The sequence below is a fragment of the Ambystoma mexicanum genome, chromosome 5q, assembly GCF_040938575.1.
Source record: "Ambystoma mexicanum isolate Mex_15411 chromosome 5q, UKY_AmexF1_1, whole genome shotgun sequence".
In the NCBI taxonomy this organism is placed as follows: domain Eukaryota; kingdom Metazoa; phylum Chordata; class Amphibia; order Caudata; family Ambystomatidae; genus Ambystoma; species Ambystoma mexicanum.
Window position 1 is genome coordinate 98,467,625 of NC_090933.1, and position 18,190 is coordinate 98,485,814.

The window sequence follows — 18,190 nt, forward strand, 5'->3', positions numbered from 1 at the left end:
CCCTAAATTCTCGATATAGATGCATGCAGTATAAACTATTGAATAGAGTGTACTACATCCCACATAGACTGACCAAATTCACTTGTGGCTGTATACAGATTTGCCCGAGGTGTCAGGCCGAGAACGCAGACCACGTGCATATGTTCTGGTCATGCCCTGCACTGGACACATTCTGGAGGGATGTTCTTGGTGCATTCTCTGAGATTGTGGGTGAGGTGATTGACCCTGACCCGGTGGCATTGTTGTTTGGTGTATGGGCAAATGATGAGACCAAGAAATGGCTGGGTTTCTGAATGTGGGCAGTACAGTGGGCCAGAAATGTATACTGCAATGTTGGAAATGTCCCCCCCCCCCACCTTTTTTAAGATGTGGCTTTCCGCCCTTACCTGGACACAAACTTGCGAAGAGGAGTACATTTCCTCATTACCTGCGCAATCCCGCCCAAGGAATGTCTGGACTGCCTTCTGCAGTTACCTTAATAAAGAGGAAGACGATGACTCGACCTCTGCTATACCCCCGACATCATGAACGAAACCAGAACTACTGTTGTGTGTATTTAACTCTTGTTTGATTATGGTGAAACTCACGACTGCCAAAGATTGTGCTGTAAAGTATACGTTTGTGATGATGGTTGATGCTCAATGTCTGTAATTGCCTGCACTTTGCCAATAAAACAAAAGTAAAAAAAAAAAATACTATTTCACAAACGTTTGAGTCTCTGTATACTGTGCAGCCAGAATCAATTACATATTTACCACGAGCAGGTGTAGGTTTTAAAAATGTTTTTTTTTTTTCTTTTTGGAAACAATTGGCCAAACTTTTATCAACATTAAAGGATACAATCTAATTTTATTTATTGTGTAACAAAATAAATGTATTTTGTCTAAAGAGAACTTCAATGGTAGATGCTTCTAATCCCTTTCTATTCTGGTCCATGAGATTTTTAAAATGGTTCCTGTGACGTGAAATATGCAAAATGCCAGTGGCTGCTAACGGGAAGGGTTTACCTGGTACACACATGCTGGTTCTTTTTAATTACATGCAACTTTAGTATCCACTCTTTTATTTTTTTTTATTTCCAGGCATGTCCCACAACTTATTTTTATGAAGTATAGATATGAACATTTGTTTCTAACATCTGGGAGTAACTGCTCTGAGTACTGAATTGATAAATATTACAGTGAATCTTCTCTTTAAATTGTTTCAACAGAATAGTTCAAGTTAGATACACTAATCATAAGTGAAATAAGATTCCCTTGAAGTAACATTATGAAACCTTCAACTAAGAACTTGGTTTTGTGCACTCCCTTGCTTCTCTTGCCGCGTGTGCTCCCTCACATCGTAGGCCGTGTGCACTCCCCCTGCATTCTGAGGCCGTGTGCGGTCTCTCGCAACTTCTTTGTGCACTTTCTTGCTGCGTGTGCTCCCTCACATCGTAGGTCGCGTGCACTCCTTCGTAACATGGCCGTGTGCACTCCCTTGTGTCTCTTGCCGCATGCGCTCCCCCGCATTCTCGGGCCGCATGTGCCCCCTTGCAACTTGGCCATGCGCACCCCCTGCTTCTCCTGCCACGTGCGCTCCCTTGCATTGTACGTCCCCACATGTTCGTGCCCCCTCGCCCCCATCCCCGGTTCCCACCTTCCTCTCGCATCTCAGCCCCTCCCTTGATCTTGTGTACTGTATTGACAGTGTATTGGTCTCCACAGGTTTTAGAATGACATTGCATTGCCTACTCCTAGGTTCCTGTTGTGTATTGTGCCTTGTTAATGGTACTGACTTTGTTCCCCACGGTTTTGAGATTGTGTTGGTCTCTACAGGGTTTTGACAATGTGTTCTATACGGTTTTGGCATTACATTGCTACGGTTTTGGCATTACATTGCATTGCCTGCATTCTTCACTTCTATGTTCACTGTTGTGCTCTGCCCTTTGCTGTTGGTTTTGTATTGCATCTGCATTCTTTAACTCTAGGTTCCCTGATGCTGATGTCTATTTGTTCATTCTTTTCCCCTCCCTTTCGTGTCCCCGCCCCCCTCTCTCCCCCTCCACCCCCCCCACCCCCTCCTTCCCTGCTTAGGCTTCCTCCCGGCACCCTCCATGGTGCTCTCTGTTTCACCTATCTTCTCTAATTGCTTTTCTATTGACTATCCTATCCCCCTCACTGAGTCTGGTAGGAAGGACATCCTGGTCTGCAACCCAGGCCTCCCTATCGCTGATACCTACACCAGTGCTTCCTCCAGATTGACCCTTACCAACCTCTTTCTTTGTCATTCCCTCTCTAGGCCTATGGACCCCCATATGGTCTCTGTTCGCTCTCCTTTTTCCTCTTCTCCCATTAAAGGGGGCACCCGGCAGGAGGCCCTACTGGCCCCCTGCCACTCCTCTAAGGCCATCATTAATGTCTGCTTGAATGGCACCGTCTTGGTCCAGGGCCCTCGGGCCAATCTCCTCCTTTTTGATTGACTCTTCCCACGTCTTATCAGTTTCCTTTCTTCTCCTGCTATCCCTTCTTGCCCCTCTCTGGCTCCTTTGCCGCCTCCTTCCTCAGCCACCTCTCCGGCACTCTTATTCCTCTCTGACTACCTGCCTTCTCTTCGTTCCTCCTCCTCTGCCCATGCTCAGGCACCTCCAACACTTCCGGAGGACGTACCTCTAGCCGGTACCACCCCACGGAATTCCTTCAAATGTGGCAACCTGCTACACATTGCTACTATCGCTCAGCTATCTGCGACATCTGCAGTCTCCTGGAGAGCTTGATTTGGATCTACTCTGGCTCACTGAGACTTGGTTCACGCTCTGTCATGAGTTTTGACACTCTCCTTCCTGATGGCTACAAGATTCTGCTTGTACCCAGAACCAACCTTCCTGTGGGGGTAGCCTTCAGTTTTCCTGGAGTGGATCCCTGCTTCGATCGTTCCAATGCAGGACTACTCCTCCTTTGAATGCCTGGTCTGCAGGTGCTCTCTCTCCTGGCCTCAATCTCACTGTGGCCACTATCTACAGGCCGCCTGGCCAGATCGCCCTCTTCCTCTGAGTGAGCTGACCTCTCTTCCTCAACTTTTCCTCGTCTGAGACCTGAACCTTCACCTGGATGAAACTAGCCCTCCTTCCGGACTTCCGCAACATCTGTGTCACTCTCTCACTCTGCAGGGCACACCCTGGATGTTATCTCCTCAGTCCTCCCCTTTTCTAGCCCTCCCACCACGCCTCTCTTGGAATGACCACTTCCTCTTTTCCTCCCACCTCTTTACCCCTCAGGTTAAGCCGACTCCAGCACCGCCACCTACCTCCTTGGTCATCCGACCCATGAAGCATGTGTCAGTTGAGGCTTTTCCCGCCACTTTTTCTCCTCCTCCTTCGTCTTTGGCTGACTTGCACCCTGACACAGCCCTCTCTAACCTTCATCTCTCCATTGGATGTCCTTGCCCCTGGCCTGACTATCTGTCTGAAGCCCAAGAACAAGTGCAACTCTTGGTACGATTCCGACCTCGCCACCCTTAAACGCAAGTGTAGGACGACTGAGGAAGTGGAGGGCATCAGGCGCACCCCCTGACAAACTGGCCTGACGCCTTCTCCAAAGGCAGTACAAACTCTGTCCTCTCCAAGAAGAGAGCCTACATCCCAGACTGCATCTCTGCGGCATCTACAACTCGACCGAACCTTTCAAAATCTGCCAGGAGCTGGCCAATCGTGCTGCAGTCTCTTCCTCTCCTGTTGCCTCCCAGGCCCTCTGCAGTGCCTTGGCTTCTCATTTCACCACTAAAACTCAGAACATCCTGGCCACCCTCTCTTCCTCTACCTCCTACTCTACCACTCCTGTCCAGTCTGTGGCTGTCTCTCGTCCTTTCCCTTGTTCACCCCTGACGATGTTTCTAGACAAGTCTGATCTATGAAGTCTTGTCAAAGCAGGTTCTCCCCTGCTCATCCAGAACCATCAAGGACCACATCGACACCCATGGCCAATTTCTGAAATCACTCCTTAGCCACTGGAACCTTCCCTAACCCTCCTCGAGCACTCCCATGTCCACCCCCTTCTTGAGATGCCCCTGCCAATCCTTCCTCTCCAGCTAACTATCGCCCGATCTCCATCACTCCTTTCCTGGGCAAACTCCTGGAAAAGCTGGCCATCTCCCAGCTTAATCTGCATACTGAATCTGTTGGTTGTCTCCACGCCCACCAATCTGGCTTCAGAGCTGCCAGAAGTACGGAAACTGCTGTTCTGAACAACCGTGAAGACCTGCTCTCTAATCTTCCTTCTGTCCTTATTCTCCTTTGATCTAGTCTCTGCTTTTGACACGGGAAACCATGCCATCCTGCTCAATCGCCTCAGTGATAACCTGGGTATCACTGATCAGGCCCTGGCCTGGTTGACCTCTTTCCTCACTGACCGACCCTCTCGGGTCCAACTGGGGCCTTTCCTCTATTTTATCCCTCGCTCTACTTGTGGTGTTCCCCAGGGGTCACCTTTCTCCCTGGCTTTTCAACCACTACCTGGCACCTCTTGTCCACTGCATCCCTAATTTCTGTTCAAGTTTTCAGTGCTATGCGGATAACACCCAGCTCTCCTTCAGGTTCTCAGCCACCTCTGTGCCTTCTCTCATACCAGACTGTCTGGCCGCAATTCAGGACAGGTGTGCTGCCAATATGATATCTGCCTTCAGTAAGACTGAGATCTTTCTCTTTCTTTCTCTTTCTTTCTTTCTTTGTCTCTGTCTCTTTCTCTTTTTTTTTCTTTCTCTCTCGGCCCTCTTCCTGCGAGGCTAGGAAACCTTGGTGTCATTTTCGACTCCACCATCTCGTTCTCTCCTCACATATCTGATGTCTCAAAGATGTCAGCTGCACCTCCTTAGAGGTATTCTTCCTTTTCTCACTTACCCCCAGATGCTCACTGTCTCCAGAGCTCTGGTTCTCTCTAGGCTGGACTACTGCAACAGCCTCTTCTAAATCTGCCTGCCTCTTCTCGTCGACCTTTACAACTTATACAGAACAGGACTGCAAGACTTGTCCTTGGCCTCAAGCCCAGGGATATTATCTCTCCAGCTCTGAAATCTCTTAATTGGCTCCCTGTGTCTGCAAGGATCAAGTTCAAGACCCTTTGCATCATGCACAAGGGTTTCTGGGGCCTGGGGGACTGCACTTCCTCTAACATTCTCTTCCTTCTCGACCTCTCCGCTCATCCACCTCCAACTATCTGCAGGTCAGACGCTTCTTCTCCAAGCGGAGAGAGGGGGTCTCTTTCTTTCTTTCTTTCTTTCTCTCTCTTTCTCTCTCTTTCTCTCTCTTTCTCTCTCTTTCTCTCTCTTTCTCTATCAGCCGGGGCCTCACTATGGAACAGCCTCTCTCAAACTTGAGCAGAACCACCTCCGATTCCAGAAGCAATTCAAGGCCTTCCTTTTGATTCCGCTTTCTCTCTTCCTCTTCCCTACAGATGTCCCAGACTGCTCTGCACACTGGTCACCTGGCTACCCTCTGAACATTGGCCCAGGCTCTTGCATGTCCAGTTGCCCTCGCACTGCCTCCGGGCTCCCACAACAATTAAGGGGCTGTACCTGCAAACCTACAGTCCCTTCTCTATGCACTTACGAGCCACCCGATGGCTGCACTAATTGAGTTACCTGCACTTCTCCCTTCCCCTCCCTCCCTGACACTTCTCCCCTCCCTCTTCCCCGCACTTGCGCTTATCTGAATGACACAAGGCCTAGTAAGATCGTAGTTTTGTCCTCCCTTTGTTCCCCTTCCTTGTCTTGTCGCGCCTAGAAACACTTGTGTACAGGCGCATTATAAATGCCATATCATATATCACAAGTTCTAATTGGCTTCAGCAAAAATATATCTTGATTGTCCAACTTAGCTGTGCCATATTTCAAGGGGAAGCTGGAGCATACAACTATTACAATTCTCTTTTCAAAGGTGCTTTAAAACATGCTACTCTAAAAATTCTGTATAGGCCCCAAAACATTGCGTTGTTTAATTCCCAAAAACGAGCAGATCCTTTATGGGATGTACATTTGCTACTAATGAGCCAAACTGAACATTAAACGGGAGCCTGTCCATTGTAAATTATAAATCGAACAATTGTGTATGCCCTCTAATTTCACTCAACACTTCAACAATGCCAGGTTACTTGGTCAATCGGCTGATTGAACATTCTTACTTTGAAGCAGTACAGGGTAGTATTTAAAACCATATTGTTTTGGTTCTAACTATGCATGACAATGGCTGCACTGTGAGGGTCCTGGCACTGCAGCCCATTTCGCCAGTGATGTCCTCTGGAACTTCTAGGAAGGCAATTGGAAGAGACCTGCTCCTTCCAGCAGACTGGAGGAGCTACTGATGCAAGGGGGGGGGGTCCCTTTCCTATGTATTTTCTTAAAATAAACTACTTGGAAAAACGTACATGCGTGCAATGTATAGCTACTTCATAACATTTCTGACCTGCTCGGCTGCCCTTTTTAAGGAAAGCCCTGCCTGGTGTGCATTGCCTCAGTTCACTGGGAGAGCGTTCACACAGTTACTTTGCATCATCGTTTTGTACTGCAGTGGCATACAGGAATCCTATATGGACATAGGATGCCCAGTGAACAGTGCCTTTCCACAGTGCTTACAACAGCGATGCACACACTATCCTGCCCAGGTGGTTGTGCATGCTCAATGCCCCCACACAAGGAAAAACATATCAATCTGCTTGGACGTCCATTATTTGGAGCAATGAACCCTCCCTGTCGTTCACATGGCTAAGGAGTCCTACCACAACTGAGCCTTGGAAGAAGGCATCCATAAGAAGCCATCCTGCTGAGTGAGTAAAGGACGGAGCATATCGAGATCCTGAGCATCGCTCACAGTGCGGGCTGCACCAGAACTGCTGAACTAGCTTCATAGTGGGCAGGAGGTCAATGGTGCTATGGAACGCTTTCCACAGAGGGCTGTTTGGGAGCATGCGGCACAGTGGGGCCACATAAACCGGAGCAGTGAATGAACTATCCTTTAATAAATGTACTACTTCTCACAACTCCAAGATGCAAAGTTTAGCAGGGCCAGCACTATTATTGGCTTCTCTAGGTCCTACTAAGATCATGTGGGAACAATTGAAAAAGGGATTCTTGAATTGCATTGGAGCTAAACGTGGGCCCGGTTTTAACGTGGATAGAAAAGGTGCCCTCTTGATGCAGTGCCTCTGGTTGAAGGGCAAAGTATATGTGAAACGCTCACCAGTTGATCTGAATACGTTTGGATCAGACGTCATGAACGTCCTTGAAATTCCATGCAAAATCTAGACTTGGGTTTCTGTTCCAAAACAAGTACAGTTTTTAGCGTGGTATAACTGCCATGCCAGAGCAGGAGACTGAGGAATCGGTGGAGGACTAGATTGGGGCCTGACCCGTGCTTTGGAGACAAGTTAGACTAACACCTACGTGACTAATTCATAGTGTGTTGGTCGATCAACCAAATACAATGTGAACTGTGGTTGAAAGATGATCTTGGCTGTGATAAGACGGTCGAATATTTGATGGTGTGCCTTGCACACCTGACTAAATGTGCGGAGAAGGATACTGCCAAGGGATTGTTGAAGACTGACAGTCGCATAGGGCGCCATTTCAGAGGGGAAGCGAAGGGAGGCTCAAAGCCCACCACCGGAAACGTGGTTGGAAACCGTTTTGCACAGGTGGAGGAGGTGTGTTTTAGCTGTGGTAGCCGGTCAAACCTAGCAACGACAGACCATTGCCTCTGGAGAAAAGAAGTGTGCAAAAGATGTACAACATAAATAAATTGTGCTATTTTGTTGTAGAACATTTGTGGAATTCTGAGGAAGAAGGGCGTAGTGAGTGAGTGGAAGGCTACCTCTGAGGATGAAGTGCACAAAAAGCTAGGTCTTGGAAATGTTATGGGGCAGCTAGAGGAAGATGACTGGCAGTCCCATGGCGTTGATTTGCATGAATGGCATTCATGTTAAAATGAAGGCTCACTCAGGCGAATGTGACCCGCATATCGAAACAAGGGTGGGAGGAGGATCCTATGGGTGCATGTGGAAGACCACTTCACCGAGACAGCTGTTCATGTGGTTCTAACATGGACTAGATGTAAATCTTGAATTATTTTGTGGCGTCACTAAGCTCAGAGGGTATAATGCAACCGTAAAAGTATGCATCGCAAAATGGCATCCTTGTTGAGGTGGAACAAGCAAAAGAAACTCCACATATGGCGAGAGCCCAATTTGGTGGAGCAAATTTTGCATGTTGGTAGTGAGGGAGGGGATGCGTGGGTGATGGAGCGCTTTCCCTCCATCTCCCTAGAGCATGTGTAAAAAATAAATAAAAAAAAAACACTGAAGTAGTGCACCGCATAGCCCATTTTCGTCAGGGTTGAGAACCGTATACCCCAGGGGAGACCGTCCACAGTGAGTTTTAAATTGTGTGAGGAATAACCAAGAGAAACAACACTGTGGAATGGGGAGCCTCAACCCACCTAGCCCCCACTACATATTTGCATGAAAATGAAATGGGGATTCGAGACTGTGTGGTGAACTGATACAGTTGAATAAGTGTGTGATAGAGACAGACACCCCTTGGACAACGTGGCTGAAATGTTGTTCTATTGGGGAAAGATGGGTATTTTACAGAGCTTGAATTTTCCACCCGGAGTCCCCGTCCCCTGACTGCTTTCAAATCCCATGCTGACCCACCTGTCTGCCGCACTGACCCTGGCTGCCCTCAGGACTCCATGGGCACCAGGCTCCTCCACGACCTGTAAGAACCTGCACTGCCTCCGGCTCTCCGTGCACTTAGGTGCTGTACCTGTAACCCTACAGTCCCCTGCCTCCTAGCCGGCTTCCCCAGCTGCTCTTACTCGAAGTAACGCTGCCCTGACCGCCCCCCCCTTTCCCTCCCCTTGCATTTCTCCTCTCCCTCTCGTCCCTGCACTTGCACAATCTGAATAACATAAGGGCAAGGCCTAGTAAGATTGTTTCGTCCCCCTTATGTCCCCCTACCTTGTCTTATCTCGCCTAGAAACACTTGTGTACAGTCGCATTATAAAAGACTCGTATCACACCCCTCCACCTTCTTGTCTTTGTCTCCGCACACGCCTGCCACGGATGTTACTGGTCTCTCCTATCACCACCCTCAAACTGATTTCTCTCCTCTGGTCTGTCCTCTTTCACCTCCCGCACTCTTGTCGCCTCGCCTGTTCGTGTCGCTCTGTCTCCACTCTCTCTTGTCTCCATCCACCAACTCACTTAGTCTTCCTAAAACTGCTCCACCTCTGACTCTTGCTTAACTATTTTCATGCAGCTGACCCACACACGCGCACACAGCCTGTCTCACACCTACTTTTAACCCCCTTCTCTCTTTCCTCCAGTCAATCTCTTTGGAGCACGCGCCACTCAATTGGTACCAACCTCTCGGACCCAACAACGTACCTTCATTCTCTCACAGCACTAAGTCTCCATACAAACCTTTTCCACCTGCTACACCCTCCTAACTGGTCTCTTGCTCCACCTCATCTGCTCCTGTCTTCACGTGTCACCCTTCTTTGCTCTTGCAGGCTTTTTATAGCCCAGTTCCCTCTTGTGGAAAACTCTTTGCTCCAATTGGCCCATAACATAAGCTGTTCCCCTTGGCCAATCGCTAGCCGAGCTATTTCCATGTGGCTGAGACTGCCCCTGGAAGACTTCAAGAAGGCGTCTGGCCTGCCCCCTCTCCAGTCTCCATTCTTGTGCTGACAGCCAAGTGCTCAGACTACTTGCTTTTCGTGAGATTCTCTCCCAGCTTTGAGTTTTACTTTTAACCAGTGTTTGGGAGGATTTCTGTGACTCTCCTGTTCCCTGCAGTCTCGTAATATTCTCAGTCCTTTTTACTACTCTCCCACCTTTTAGCTGGGATCCGTTTGGAGTTTGGTGTTAGGTGTCCCATTCCTTTTGAGAAAGGAACATTCCATTTCTTGTCACAACTCTGTTCCCCTGTCTCTTGTCACAACTCTGTTGCCCTGCCTCCAGGCCGCGTTTTCCAGGTTCAGCTAAGATGCATTCTGGGAGTGGCGATTTCTGGTCCCCCGCTGCTTTGCCTCGTTGCCATGGTTCAGGGATTCCTGTCAGCTTTCGCAGGGGTTAAGTGTTCACAATTCCTCAGGTGTTTTGTAAAACAAGAGAAGACCTGGACAAGGGTAGAAGCTAGCATGCCTTGAGGCAGAAACGGTGGTACCAATAGTCTTGCAGTTAGTCAGCAAGCACTCTTGTGAGTCAGACTCTGCTCCCTCAAGCCACCACTGGGGTAGGCCCGGCTTTCGCTGTACTGATAGGCAGCCTACCCCCAGGTTATGGGGCGGTCCCAATGACCCTCTGACACGGTCCCATCTATGACCCTTCTGCATTTTATTATTCTGTGGCCCAGTCATTTGGATGCCTTTTAACATAACCTGCCATTTGATGTACGAACGGTTTACTTTTTTCTAGAGGTGTTTTGGTGTGTGATATTAGCGAGGTGGTGTGCTTTCCTTGTATTCAACCCCATCACTCTCACATACCAATGCTGTCATCCCTGTGCCCAACTGCCTCCGCTTGATGCCTAGACCATAAATTCTACGTTGGCATTCCTTAATGTCCATGTCATCGGCCTCAGCACCTCCAAATATCAATACCAGTGCTTCTCACGCAGTTCCCCGTCCTAATCAATGTGTGCTCCTTTGATTGTGTACTGTACTAGTGTCGGGCGTTGTCTTATGTACTGTAAATCAAGCCCATTTAAACTGTGTGTCTGATATGGCTATGCCTGAATGAATAGCTGGGAAGCACTGTGTACGTTAACACTGCCCAGGGACGACATTCTGTGTTGCAGCACCATCGTCGGTTATTGGCCCCAAAACTGTGGCCGCGGCACTCTGGTGGGAGAGTGGAGGGAAGTGAGGGGGATGGGAGAGGGCAGCTTATCTGCACTTTTGAACAAGCTGGCACTGTAGCGTAGAGGGATTCATAGAAAAGTGAATATTGTTTCTGTGTATTTTATGGGTTGCCTTCCCAATGCCTCTAAAATTTCAGCTCAGAATGTGTGGTTGCATTTGTGGACATTAAAGCCGCTAACGGTGGAATCGGCATTGTAGCAATCGGTCTGTATCTCGTATAAAAGGAAATAATAAACCCACTAGTAATGTTTTTCTGTAAAAACCGCATGAATAAAGACCATAACAAATAAGTAACTATAAAAACACTGCACAAGTTTAGCTGTGCTTAAATCTGGTTGATTTTATTTACCCCACACCAAAAAACACATGCAATAAAAAGCAAAGGATAAGTCCAACCAATACATGAATAATAACATATAAAGCTCGGGTGTTAAATTTACGGTTTACTGAACACATTAAAATACCATGTGTGACATCATTTATTTAGCAGTCATTTTAATTATTTTTTTCCCCAGTTGAGGCACACGCCAGGTTTGAACCATCGTCTAAATATATCCGTGGCCAAATCAGATCGGTGATCAACTATGCGATCTTCATTTTTATAGAGAATAATCTGTGCCTGAGCACCTTCATCACACTTGTTGGTCGGGGCCAGGGCCTAAAGGTGTGTTTTTCAGCCCTCGCCCCTCTCCATTGAATGAAAAGGAGCCACATAGTGGTAAAATAATAGACCTTACATTGAAAGGCTCTTTCAGGCATGTATCGGAGATAAACTGGGCCAAAATAGTACAGACGTGTTCAAGAGGTGGCTGATTCAGAAGATCTCAAAGTAATTGGGCTGTCATCCGTACATGGCGACTGGTGAATCAGATTGGGGCGAATGCAGACTGTATTTCAATGATATAAACCCATGTTCTCTCTCTGCTGGTTTGAAACGGTTGACTTTCTCTCAGCTCTGTCAAGCTGAACATTGAAAAAGGGACCCATGAAGGTCTTGACTTGAGTACACTGGACAGTCCTTAAAAGGGCAAAGGCATTGAACCGCCTAGCAGGCATGTTAAAAAGGGAATGAACCACTTTGAGCAAATTAGCTTCCTAAATGTAGTTAATTCCCTTCTCAAGATGGCCACCAAGGTTTTTCTTCCTCTTTTTATTTATTTTCATCCAGCTCTCCACCTTCCCAGATCCTTTTACTGAATATTGTACCTTTAGCACATGGGCCATATCTTTGCAAAAGAGCATAGATGGTAACTGCCATAAAAACCTCGAGTATTCTGTGAGGGCGTTGCTCGTCTTGCTTTGCTCAGGCCAATTCCTTGTCTATTGGACAGTTACCTAAAGGTGTTTGACCTAGGTAAGGTACATGTTGGGGCGACTCCCTGTTCTAGGACTCTTGAGGGAATTGCGTCTGGGGTGCATGCCAGGGTAGCTGCAGCAGCCGCTGGTCTGGGAACTATTTGGCTCCTACTTGTGGGCTTATGCCATTTTAGTAGCTTTTTGTCTGCATTTGAAAACTGAGAATTCTATCGATCATTTACTGCCAACTGTGAAATCGAATTCATGTGATATTATTTTCTTTATGGGTTCTTGTGTTTTATTGGAAAATACATGGGTTGCATTTGAGTTTATTAGTAGAGGATCAGCAGCAGTAAAGTGCCGAACACTTCGAGGTTATTTATCCGTAAGAATTTTACATTGTCAAACATTTGTTTTTCATAGGAAAAATGCCAGCACTGGAACTAGAAGTGCTGCGCGAACCACTTCAGCGGGCACCGGTGGAATGTGGAGGTTTTATACAGAAGATTCACCTGGTCTTAAAGTGTAAGCTTATTTTTAAGCTCATTTTCTACAAATTTGAATATATTCAATTTCCATGTAGACCGTATATAACTAAATCGGAGAATAGCATTATCGAAATGCACATGTAGTAGTATTTTACCAACATGTTTCGGCTGAATGCAAAAAGTCTGTTTTCATCCAAGTGCTTTGGGGGAGAGGTGGGGGCAGGAATAGTAGTACGGTTAGACTATATACCAATAAAATGTTAACGTTGTGCTGCAGCAAGGCAAATGACTTCTGCAGTTTATATTGCATTGTAGGCTTTAATAGTGATTTAAGTGGAAACGGTTTAGAATATGCCTTCCCAGTATGAAAGATCTTGTTTAGGCCATAAAGACATTTGATTTCCAACATATGGGGCACAACGTTTGGATACGTTCGAGTGTTCATTAAATGACTTGCTTACCAATGCCCACCACAAATGCTTGCTTGTTCAGTCTTCTATTGTGGTTGTGCATTTTGGAATATTGTTCAATGTTCAGCAATGTACATGTAAAGGGTTTATTGGTTTAAAAATCCTGCACCCCTTAATTGGGGATGGGAGGTGGGAAAAGTACATTTCTTCTAATCTATACTTCCACTGTCCGATCACTTGGTGGAGCCATACCTCTGTTTTCATCAGGAGTAGTGTGTGTGAAATAACAGTGGTATAATGTTTCTTAGGAGCACTTCTTGGATTTAAACCCAAATATAACTTTATTTTCCGTTTTTTGTACCACGTGGTGATGCATGTTTTCTCTACCATATGCTTCAAGATAAGTGCTCACTCCCTCCAAGTCTCTCTTTTAGAAGTATGATTGTAGGTGATTGGGTTTCCTGGGTAGCAGTCCTCCCCAGTTTGGAAATTGCAAACAAGTCACTTGCGAAATGAAAGATAATTGTGCAGAAAGAAAGTCCTTATCGGTTTACTTACCAGTACTTTTTTTGTGAGACTGTTAGTTTTACTAACCTTTACGTGAGGTAGCCCTAGAAAAGACTCTCCTTTCCGTGTACAGGGCTCCAACTCTTGGTATAGGCCTGAACTACCCAAAAGGTCTGGTAGTTGAGCAGCCAGGCCTATCTCGGGACAGAGAGAGGGGCTGCAGTAGACTACGAAGACCTTTGAGCACACAGTCAGTCAGTGAAGAAGACACTTACACACTTGTTATATAAAACATAATTATTTATTAAATATACTAGGCAGTGTTAAGTTCACCTTTCAATTAAGGTAAGTAAGAGAACCTTTATACATGTATACAGTACGGATTTTTCAGTTGTAATTAATTCATTGGTAAACCTTAAAAGGTAAAATAACTTGCTAAGCACTTATAGAATAGTTGTAAGTAATTCAAGATAAGTAAAGCACTTGGCAAATAATACTTTGGAATTACTTGCTCAAGAATGAAGGGAACAAGGTCAACACAGAGCAGGTACTATTTGCATTAAATTCAGAGGCCTTAGGCTTTACAAGTCCTTTCCTATCTAGTTATGATAGTCTCAGTGAGATTGGAGGGTAAAAATGTAGAAGGTACAAGCTGTAGAATGTCAAGTGTGCCAGAAGACTTGTACTAAGTACAGTTTTTGTTGCAGGAAAAAGGTTCCCTGTAGGCGCACAGGTGTTGGGCCAGGCCAACGTGTATGGGCAAACTCCCAAACATACGAATTGGCACTCTAGCAGCAAAGCAACTCTAGTTAAGTTCTACCAAGAGTCTTGCATTACTTTTTCATGAAGTTACAGCACAAAGCTTCCACAACGCAGCAGCAGACCCGGTCACTGAATTCTGGATCAGAGACACTGAAGGAGCACTGGATGGATCTTTGCAGCAGCAGAGTGGAGGGGCTTCAGAAAAAGGGTTCTTTGCGATTCTGTGATTTTTGACGCCCTTTCAAAGCACCAGAGAAGAGCGGTTACAGCATGGTTAACTCGGCTTGCTCTCTTGGCCAAACCTTCAGATAAGGGGACTTCAAGGAGCGGAATACTGCCTCTGGAGGAGTTCATTGAAGTTTTTTGAGGATTGGCTCTTCGGAAGGTGATGCACTGCGCACTAGCCACAGGTCCCAGGGTATTGGTAGTTTGCAGCCAGTGAAGGTCACTGCTCGTCCTGGGATGGTTCAAAATGCAGGTCGCCTTCAAACTGGTGGTCACATCAGTCTAAGGGAGGAAGTCTTTCCCTCCCCTGCCCCCCCTCACCTCCCCCTGCCGATCAGAGCTTCGAGCTTCCCTGCAGCAGGGGCCACTCGGATGGCCCTGGCGCTCTCTGGAGGTAGCTCTTCTCCAGAATGGATCTTTCAGTGGTCGACTCTGAAGTTAGAACTGGATCTAAGCAGGCGCACTGGAGGTCCAAGACCTGTGGAGTTTCGGAGTCCTCCCAGTTTCCTGTCTTCCCAGACACGCTGGTTCCTACGGGCGGGCTTCACCAAAAGGACCAAGAAAGGACAACCCATTGTGAGTTGCGAGGAAAGAGCAGAACCATTTTGAATCTATGGTGTCCCATGTGAGCCTTACTGCAGCTGCAAATGCAGCCTGCGTTGTAGGTTTTACTAAATTGGTCGGAAAAAAATCCACTTCTACCAGCCACTCAGATGGAATGGAATTGTTACTGTAACCACAGAAGTACAGGAGAAGGGGGGGGGGGGTGGGGAAGTAGGGGGAGAGGGGAAGATGGGGTCTTCTCAACACTCCACATAGGGTGTGGGGTGCTGGTTTCACAAGTGTAGGTAGGATAAAAAGTGCCCCTCCTATCCTTGGGAACAGTAGTTCTTGCAAGGAAATATAAATCAAAACAAAGAGGGAAGCTCAATGAGCTTCAGTAACACTGCACCGAAGTCGCTGAGTGCTACAATAGGAAATTACAGATGCCATAGAAAAAGATGGATGAAAGTGATGCTATCAAAATGGACCCAAAAAGGGGTGCCCAGAGTACAAAAATGTTACGCTCACCTGACTCCCACGGAGGGGCTGGCCTGGTTCGCGCTGCTGTGACCTCTTCTAAGGTGATGCGCAGGGTTCGGAAGACGGAGTGGACCGGGCCCCCAAATCTGGCTTGTCTGGCTCGCAGAAGTATCCTTCTGTAGGCGAAAATAGGGGATTAACTGTCTGCGGGGTAATGCAATTGGCCTCCCACTTTCCCCTCTCACCCTCCTTGAAACCCTTCTGTGATTTCTCGTAGCGTCTCACCTTAGGGTCTGGAAGGACGAGCTCTCCACCCTGCTTCTGATGCAGGGGCGCGTTGGTATCCAGTTACTTCACTGGATTTTCGGATTGGTGAGAACCAAACTTGCTTGGCTTCCAGGTAAGTTTTTTGATAAGAGGTTCCCCTTGTGTCCATGCATTAATGTACTAATGCTAGTGTCTTTTTCCCCATAGGGGCCGGGGTATGGAATGCCGGGGAACAGGCACCGACCCGAGATGAGCGGTGAAATCCTTGTAGAAATCAGGTAAGTCTTTAATGAGCGTTTTTTTGGTAATGTCTTTTCATTCGCTCATTAACGCTGATGTCTCTTTTTCCCCTTAGGGGCCGGGGTCCGGAAATGCCAGGATGCGGCGCGGACCCGAAATGAAGAGGGAATGAATCAACAGGTAAGTCTTAACATGGAGATTTAGCTTTCCTTATTCCCTTCTCTCTCTCACCTTTTTGCTCTGGTGTTTTTCTCCCTAGGCGCTGGGGCGTGACTGCGAATCCGGATGATCGCTGCTCAACATGGAGGCGCCCTGTAAAGGTGAGTGGAATGCGGCGCTGCAGCGATCGACGCGATGAGCTTTTAAATTAGTCTTCCTTTTCAGGATTGTCGGCGAGATGTCTCCGGGATGCGGATTTAGCAGGTAAGGAATTTTCCTTCTTCTGTTCTCTTATTCTCTTCCTTTGCAGGTGATCCAAGATGCTGGCAGGCGTGGCAGAAGTCAGGATGCAGGAGAAGACACGGTGAGCATCCAGCTGCTAGATGCAGAACAACGCGAAGCACGTGTGGCTGTTCGGGTGGGGTTTAAATAGTCTTGGAAGAAGTTCCAGGTATGTATCCTTCCCCGACCACGCCCGGATGGTAAATTAGTCCCACAGGTAAAGTAGTTCCTTTCAGGCCTCAAGGAGGCCGGGATCCTGCAGCATGGTCTGCATCAGGTAAGTGCACCCAAGCATTCCCATAATGAGCCTGGCGTCATAGGCGCCAGGACACTGTCCAAAGGGCCCCTATATGGGGTTGCTGGGTCCTTCCTTGGGGACTGGATGTCCGCTTTCGGGGACGCCGGGCTTGAACCGGCTCCCCGGGAGCGGGCATCATGACAAAAAATAAGAATGGGCGATTGGAGAACAATATTCCCACTCGATCGTGAGGGTAAAAAAAAACAATAGTTCAGCAAAAAGTGCTGGGGGATTCGCCAGGTGAGGAGAATATCACACGCAATAGAAATTCCACCAGACCGGGACCCTTGTCATGTTGGGAACCCTTTATTTCCATTCTTTCACATGGCCACTTTCCCTACCAAAAGTATAACGTGCCCTCCCATCATGCCTCAGTTAATTATTACTCTTTTAGCCCAATCCATCCATGGCAGGGCTGGAGAGGGCGGGATGTAAGTACTGTTACGAGGAAGATTGCTTGAAAGTAATCTGAGCATTACCTTCACATCCCTCTCCCTTAATTGTTAGGCAGAACAGCTCTGTGATGGATGGGCCCAAATAACCAGATTTGGACCAACAGGTGCTTTACACACATCACCACTAGTTAATTGCTCATCTAGAATGAATAGTGTAAATCTTGGTATAGCCAAGGACTAACACCACTCCTGTCTGTTGGGCATTACTGGCTGAACTTGCACAAATACTCACAACAGCATAGGTAGCTGCTCAGCCTATACCCTGTAGTTAGTCTCCCCCCCCTCCCCTGAGCCTTTGGCCAAGTGGCTGCCCTTGTTGATCTTCCCTGCACCCTTGAGTGAGACGGAGACCCCGCCACTGCATAAGCAATGGCAATAGTTTCCTTCAACATTTACTGGTCAAAGCCATTGAAGCCTTCATGTCTGGTTGTGCACCGCCAAAGGTAATGAATACATGATATGACTTTTTGTGGGGACTCTTAATTCTCCAACTCGGGTGAGGAAGGATCGGGGAAAAAAAATGGGGTAATCTCCATCTCCTTGGATAGATGAAGTTCCAACACCACGGTGGGGCAAACGGCTGGATCACAGCAAACAAACCAGGCCTTTGCCTGAATCTCCATGTAAGGTGTGTTCTAGGTTTATACACCATCTCTCCCAGTCTTCATGTTGAGGTAAGAGCTACCAGAAACAATGTTCATGTACGTTTGCCTCATAAGAGCGCAAAGGCTGCAGTTTGCAAGATGCTAAACACCAAAGGAAGATCCCACAGGGGTCCCCCTGATGCTAACTGGTGTGGCTAGGGGAATACTTTTAGTCGGTTCACCAAATTCACATTCTCTGGTTCTCTACTGCATGACACTCTAAACGCTCTGCAATTGGCACGT